We start from the raw sequence: 7,088 nt of genomic DNA, 5'->3' as shown, positions 1-7,088 counted from the left end.
GAGCCATTGCAACGTTGTAAATACGGTTGAATTCCGTTCGTTACTACGAAACGAAAATATGATGTTTTGTCGTTGGGCATGCACTGATTCGCCATCATGTTCGTTATTAACTCTTGAAGCCACCACACAATGTATTTACCTTTTTATCCTAACCAAGAAAATAATATGACTCGATGGAAAAATATATATGAACCGATCATTTATGCAATTTGTCGTAAAGCCATCTCTAATGAAATAAAATTCACCACATTTTCTAAAGTAGAAAAATTACTCTAATTAGACGGTCGTAACTGAATAGACCAACTCCAACCCCCATCCACATCTGGCGCATCTATAATACCTAAATAGTTCATCCCCACTAAACTAATTCTCTTGACATGCAAGCTACCCAACTCAGCAATCTTGCCGCATAAGCAACTTTTAACATGCATAATGCCCTCAGCCATCCATGTCATCATTTGTTTTTGGTGTTTTTTCTGAAAAGAAATGGAGCTCCAGCTGGAGCATCACGGCCCTGCCATCTCTGTTGGTAATAACTCCAACGCCGATTGATTTTCCATCACTAAATCTCCTACGTCACTTCCACTTCGTCTTCTCCACCGAATAGATGCAAGGATGGAGTTGCTCTCCCTCTTGCAATTAATTTTTCCCCATTCTTTCTGTGCTCAGTATCGCCTTTTCCCCTCCCTTCCCATCCAGTGCAAGATGTCGTGCCTCTATTTAATCTTCTCCCCTCCCCGTCATCTCCTCTGCCCCCTTTCTTCTCTTCCTTGATCCTCGCCACATGCTATTTGTGCTTCCGTCCATCTGCGTGTCGTGGAGTCGAGCCTCCTGATCGAGGTCTATGTTTCAAGCTACAGCCTCCACATCTCGACAGAGCCAACTCTCCTCCCTGACACTGCTGTCTATCTGCACGGCGTCATCGAGGTTAGGTATCCTCACGGGCATATTCCTGAGTTGTGGAGTGATACTGCCTGGGAGGTATCCCAAATCAACATTAACTGATGATTAGTCAAAAGTGTCGATGAAATTTGTGACATCATTCTTCTTCACGATGATTCATGGTAAGCCTGTAGGTTGCCATAGCCTTTGCACATGCTTTTCTCGGTTCAGATATGTTTGCTCACTTCATTTTCTACCTTCAGTCATATATATGGGCTAGCTATTATGTAAACTTAATTACATTACATACACTTTTGTATCTGAACATGAATTTGATTTCCATGGACCTTGCAGTTGAATTCGGCAGCTAATATTTCTATCTTCATCTCATTTGCTGTCATAATTAGTTGCTATTGTTTTTTTGCGGTTTCGCCTACAAAGGTACTGGTTCTTAGTTTATAGTTGATGTATCGGATTTGTTGCTAATAGATGGAAGTTATTTCTCTTGCCTTTTCAGTAATATAATTCTGGCATGAAAAGCAGTCCTCGGTGAGCTCTCAAAATCTTTCCTGTAGGCCAATGATGAATGGCGTCACTACAGTTTTGGTCAGCCCTTTCCATCTCCGTGTCTTTCCTGTATGCCAATGGTGAATGGAGTCGTTAGAGTTTTGGTTACCCATTTTACATGCCCAGAAAAACTACTGGTGACCAAGCATGCTCATCACATCATGGTTGAATAGCAAACTCCTAATATTTCCATATGTTGTGCACAGTCTTCTCCTTTATTCACATCGATTGTATAATGTATCAAGTTAAAACTACCAGTTGTGTTCTGAACATTGTGTATTTTTTGGACATGTCCATTACTTGAGAAATCGGCTAATCATGTATATCCATGAAGATGTAAATCTATTTCCCTTCCAATTTTCAACTCAGATTATATTGTGAGATATAATTATGGAAGTACTATCTGATGGTCCATTTTGGAAATTCTAGGTCCCTTGAATTAGCTTCAATAGGTACACTATTCTGAACTTTACATACTTTTCTTAAGCATGTTTCCTATTCTCTAACATTTGATGAAACATTTCTTTAGATTGACTTCCAATGGTAGAAGGGAGAGGGATTTAGATGTTATGCCCTGAGTGTGTTTTCGTAATACACCAGCGGGTCTGTGGAGTAGTATCTTTGTCCATTGTCTTTTAGTAATGCGGGTATGCCACATGCATATTCCTAGCAGTCTCCACTTTTGGTTGTGGGATTCACACGTGGATATCATTGAAGCTAATAGATTGATATTGATTTATTTCTAATGGTATCTTAGTCACTTTATGCAAATATTTTTAGGTAGGTGTGTGGTGAGAGTATCACTACTACATTAATTCTTCTATAATGTCACTTCACGTTGTAAGCTGAAAGTGCACATAATTTATCACTTCATGTTCTATTTGTTTTCCGACTTGCACACTATGCTTCTCATTTCAGTATATTTTGAACAAGGTAAACTCATATTCTATAGTTGAGGAGTTATACTAAGACTTTATTTTTTCTGATTGCTCAAGCGAATAGAACAAATGTGACACAGTAATCTCATTCAATATTGATGCAATCTTTAAGAACTTATCAAAACATCCCGCAACAACGCGTGGGGTATCTTCTAGTAATATAAGTGAGAGGCCCACATATGTCCACATAATTTTTGACGGGACAAGTGAGCATCCCACATAATCTCATGCCAATAATAGACTCACCTAATTGCCAGTGCATTCCAGCGCAGCAACGTGCCATATATATTTTTTAATTATTCGACATTAGTTGTACCTCGCATACATATTCAAAATCATCTTGCACACCAGCCTGCCTTGGCGACTTCTTTTTTAACAGTAAATCACTCTCCTTTTATTCCTTTGTTTTCTTCTCTCAACCAAAAATGTTTCTCAGAATGATATGTGAATATCAAGAGCTAAAAATTCTATAATCAAATAATTTAAGAATGCATCCATTATGCATTCGACATTAAAGTTATCGTGTGTGACAGACACCGGGAACAAAGACAATGATGGCTTGCCACCAAATCCCATTTTTTATTTTAGAATATGGTTGTCCTACCAATGTGTACTTGCAAGGTTTCTTCCTCCTCACTCTCCCTCATTCCCTCTCTCGAACACTCTTCCTCCCTCTCCCGGTCTCCCCCCTCTCTCTGGATCACTCTCGGTCTCCATGTTGTCTTTGCAACAAGGCTCGAACGGTTCAGTAGCTGCCTTGTGAGCTGGTCATCATTGTTGCTGATTGCAGTTGTGCCGATGATGAGGAAAACCACCAAGGGTTGTTGATTCTCTTGATCTCCTCCCCGAGGTCACTGTGGTCCCTGATTGGAGTGTTGTTCATTAACGTCACAACTGTGCCAAGTCCTTCCTGTATAGGAAAGAAAAAGTGTCACACAAAAGGGGCATATCGTCAACTTACAACAGAGTGAAAAAAAGAACAGGTACTCGAGGAAGAACAAATGGTGAAATAAAAAATCACCATTAACCACTACGTGAGATACCATCATTACCTGAACAACTTTTTTCAGTAACATAATAGTTGATAAGAAAAATATGCCGCACAGCATGAAACGCAAAACATATATTTATTGACACAAGATATACTACAATTTTATCCAGAAATTTAAATTATCCTAGTAAGCAAATGCATTTAGAATGGTATTTCAATTAATCACATAAATGCAGGAAGAATCTGGAAAATGGAGAATCATAGAAATGCATGTAATTTTTCTGAAAAAATACCACCATCGACTTATATGTATAATCATTTAATTGATGTGCCTATTTCTCTAGCAATTTTGTGCAAAGTATCAACAAGCTAGCAAAAGTGAAGTAAACTAACAAAAGTACGTGCGATATTTTGCTGTACTCCCTCCGTCCGGAAATACTTGTCCTACAAATGGATAAAATGGATGTATCTATAACTAAAATAAGTCTAGATACAACCATTTCGAGGACAAGTATTTCCGGACGGAGGGAGTATTAATTAAAACTCACAAGATGCAAGCTAGGGCCTGAGCATGATGACCCGGGAGGGGGAAAGGTATAGTAAGATTGGCTGATCAGCCAAGGGCGCATAACAGGGTTCACAGCAATTGTTAGGAGGGCCAGAGGCAGGCAAGGACTCATCGTCTGGCTCCAGCGAGCCGCACAGAACAAGGTTGGCGGCATGATCAGCTCGCTTGTTTGTCTTGGTGCGTCCAGATCTCTCCTCCCTCCTATTCTCCTTCGCACTGAACTCCTTTCTGCTTTGCTCCACCGAAACTCTCTACGTAAACTTCAAGTAGCATGAGAGTTTAGTAGAACAAAAAATCTATATATCTGAAGAAATGATAGTACAAGCAGAATAGCAGACTAAACTGAATGGGAAAGTGTTGGTCATGTAAATATTGCCATTTCCAATAGATGTACAATGCACAAAGTGGCATCATCTTCAATTTATTTAGCTATCTATAATTGGATTAGCAAGTATGTATACAATCAAATTCAACATGAAAAATTCAGTAGAACCTGAAAAATTCATTAACCCATGGCAAATTTGTAAACCAAAATTAAGAGTAGTGACAATGAATGAAATATCTAAGATGACGTGGGAATATAAAACAAGAATTTAGCCAGAAGACTAATTGTACTCACAGGTCACAACAAGGCAAAAGTAAAACAATAGCTATATGCGAAAATCATAAACTTCATGGATTTGCTATAAATAAATAATCAGTGAGAGGCGGTACATGATCGAAAAATATCTAAATAATTTAGAGAAAAATATCTAAATATTTAAACATAGGAAGACAGATATAAGGCATTAAGTAGGTTACATGTCTCTAGTTCTGTAACCTTGTGGCTTCCATGGTGCCAAACATGTTTTATGGTTATTGCATCATGCATGAAACAGAAGGACAACGCTGAGTGAATTTTTCCAATGTGAACCGACATTTTACTTGCACTTACCCTAAGAGTAAAGTTTCTAGAAAATAAAGTAATGCATCGGATCGAATATATAGTCAAGATACATGCAGAAACAACATCCATTAATGAAAAGGCCCAACGTATTGTCCTACTCCAGACTTACAAGATACTGGAGGGAGATCCTCACCTCTCTCTACGCAACGTACACCAACTCTAGAAGCATCAGCCTCAGCCTCTCCTCCCTGTAAACCAAAGCGACCTTGCAAGCAAACCAAATCAGTAATAAAAACTGAACCAAATCAAGCCAAGAAGCAAGAGATTTCCACCTATCGCGTGTGTGCTCTAGCTATTTTGAGCAAAACCACATGGCAGCAAGCCCCTCAAGCAGCTCTGCCGGGTAAGGTCTCTGATGAGCGAGAAGCTAAACACAGCTCCATCTTTGATGTCTCTCTCTTCTTAATTTGGTGCCTCTCCTCAGGTGGCCTGACCAACAACCTAGGATGGGGAGGGGAGGAAACGAAATGACCTACATACTCCCCTTCATAATAGTAGTAGATATATACTTGCCAGGCGATGCGCCAAATAAAAAAACTACGTTTCGAAAATACATAAGAGAAACAGTAAAATGTGCAGGCATTTATCTCACATCAAAACTAACGCTACTACATCTCAGATGTAATCACTAACATCTTTGAAATTCCACTATGATGACATAATTCCAAAAGGCACAACTTATTAGATAAATAAGCAAATAAAAAATGTAATATAGTGACTAATATTCGATCACTTGTATCTATGAGTTGGTAATCTGATAACACCTTCATACAAATTTACAAATACAGTCAACGAAAATTTCACAGGAATATCATGCATAATACATCCTCTGTATACATAAACTGGTATAGCAAACTGAATATAGGAATAACTTTAATTGAGGGTTAACAACAAAGTGTCAAACAACGAACAGTTACTCCAAAGTGGATAAAAACAAGATTTCTGGAAGACTATTTGAGTAAATTTAGACACAGAGAAGCTCATAATTCATACAAACAACAATATATCTCAAAGGACAACTATACCACATAATGGCAAGCAATCCTTCCAGTTCATGGGTCGAACACGATATGATGGGCTCGACATTTGCATGTAAAATGGATCCACATAACAGCGGTCCTTAGTACTGGTCTAAGAAGGAGATGACCTCGCTTGCTGCTGGCAGAAGCTCTGCACATGATAGTAATTTCAAACAAAATTTCAGTCACGAACCACTAATAACGATACCCAAAATTTTGTACTGAATTAAACTAGTTAATGTCTGTAATCATGCTTTCTGCCACAATTAAACTAATTTCTTTATTCAGTATATGCTCCTATCATCTTGACCAGTGTCTATCCAGCTTCCAAATCCTTTCCCAAAAGATTAACACCACACAGACATCGTAGTTTAGGATTCATTATTTAGAACAACATAATTCCTCTGGAACCCAGCAATTGCTGGCTTCATATTAATTAATTCGACGGTGGCAACAATTTACAACTAAATCCTGATAAGGTGCGAGTGTGCAGTTTAGAGCTTTAGCTCAACTGTGGGTGCAAGAAAGGAATTAAATTCAATATGTAATAATACTTTCAATAACATCCAGCGCTTATGCAAGAAGATTTTAGTTTCAGTTTTGTGTGCCACTACCAACACACCTACAAACTATTTTTAATTGACATGAAATCAAAGATTTTAGAGCCGCCTCACCGGTGAAGAACTGGAAGAACTTCACAGGGAACATGATGGTCTCCGGCATAACCTGCGTGGCACTGTCGATCACCATGACATCATCTCATCTCATTTTGGGCTTCTCAGAGATGCTCGGCAGCCAGGGGAGCCTCGCATGGAGCTTTGCCTGTTCCGAGCTGCGTTCATCGATGGCAGCTGAGGCGTCCCCAATGTTCCCATCCTTTTTCTTGGTCTCCGCAGCAGAACCCTCTTGCCCAATGCAAGTGGTCTGTAAGTAGATTGACAATACCCTAAAAATGATCAAACAGTACTTGACGTATTACTATTGATGACTGCAAAAAATGTTGCAATCAAAACAAATGCATGAGGTTTGCCTTTTTATATAAAACATATGCATTCTAGTCCAATATCAAGGCCTTGATGCAACACCAAGAAGTAGAGATATCTCTTTCATCAAATTATGTCTTATAATTTTATAAACCTTCTCAAGGAAAAACGTAGGTTAAATTTATAGTAAATTT

At 38.7% G+C, this 7,088-nt stretch overlaps 2 long non-coding RNA genes across 17 annotated transcripts in view; one reads left to right on the top strand and one right to left on the bottom strand.

Moving 5' to 3' along the window:
* The first annotated feature begins 592 nt into the window (after positions 1-592).
* On the top strand, positions 593-1,837 carry LOC119359702. The gene is made up of 2 exons (XR_005172631.1): positions 593-1,064; positions 1,400-1,837. It is a non-coding gene; the product is annotated as an uncharacterized LOC119359702 (long non-coding RNA).
* Positions 1,838-2,832: 995 nt separating this feature from the next.
* LOC119355752 overlaps positions 2,833-7,088 on the bottom strand; it is a 6,575-nt gene continuing 2,319 nt past the window's right edge. For 4 of the 16 annotated variants that reach the window (XR_005171674.1, XR_005171670.1, XR_005171682.1 and 1 more), the window contains 6 exons: positions 6,586-6,857; positions 5,918-6,062; positions 5,165-5,333; positions 5,026-5,097; positions 3,927-4,206; positions 2,833-3,297 (listed from right to left, as the gene is read on the bottom strand). This is a non-coding gene — a long non-coding RNA (uncharacterized LOC119355752). Of the gene's footprint in view, positions 3,298-3,926; positions 4,207-5,001; positions 5,334-5,917; positions 6,063-6,585; positions 6,858-7,088 lie in introns of all 16 variants that reach the window. The other 12 variants (XR_005171676.1, XR_005171677.1, XR_005171672.1 and 9 more) reach the window with 12 other exon arrangements.

This window comes from Triticum dicoccoides, chromosome 2A (genome assembly GCF_002162155.2).
Source record: "Triticum dicoccoides isolate Atlit2015 ecotype Zavitan chromosome 2A, WEW_v2.0, whole genome shotgun sequence".
Classification (NCBI taxonomy): domain Eukaryota; kingdom Viridiplantae; phylum Streptophyta; class Magnoliopsida; order Poales; family Poaceae; genus Triticum; species Triticum dicoccoides.
The sequence above is the reverse complement of the archived record's forward strand: the minus strand, read 5'-3'. Positions and strand labels throughout refer to the sequence as shown.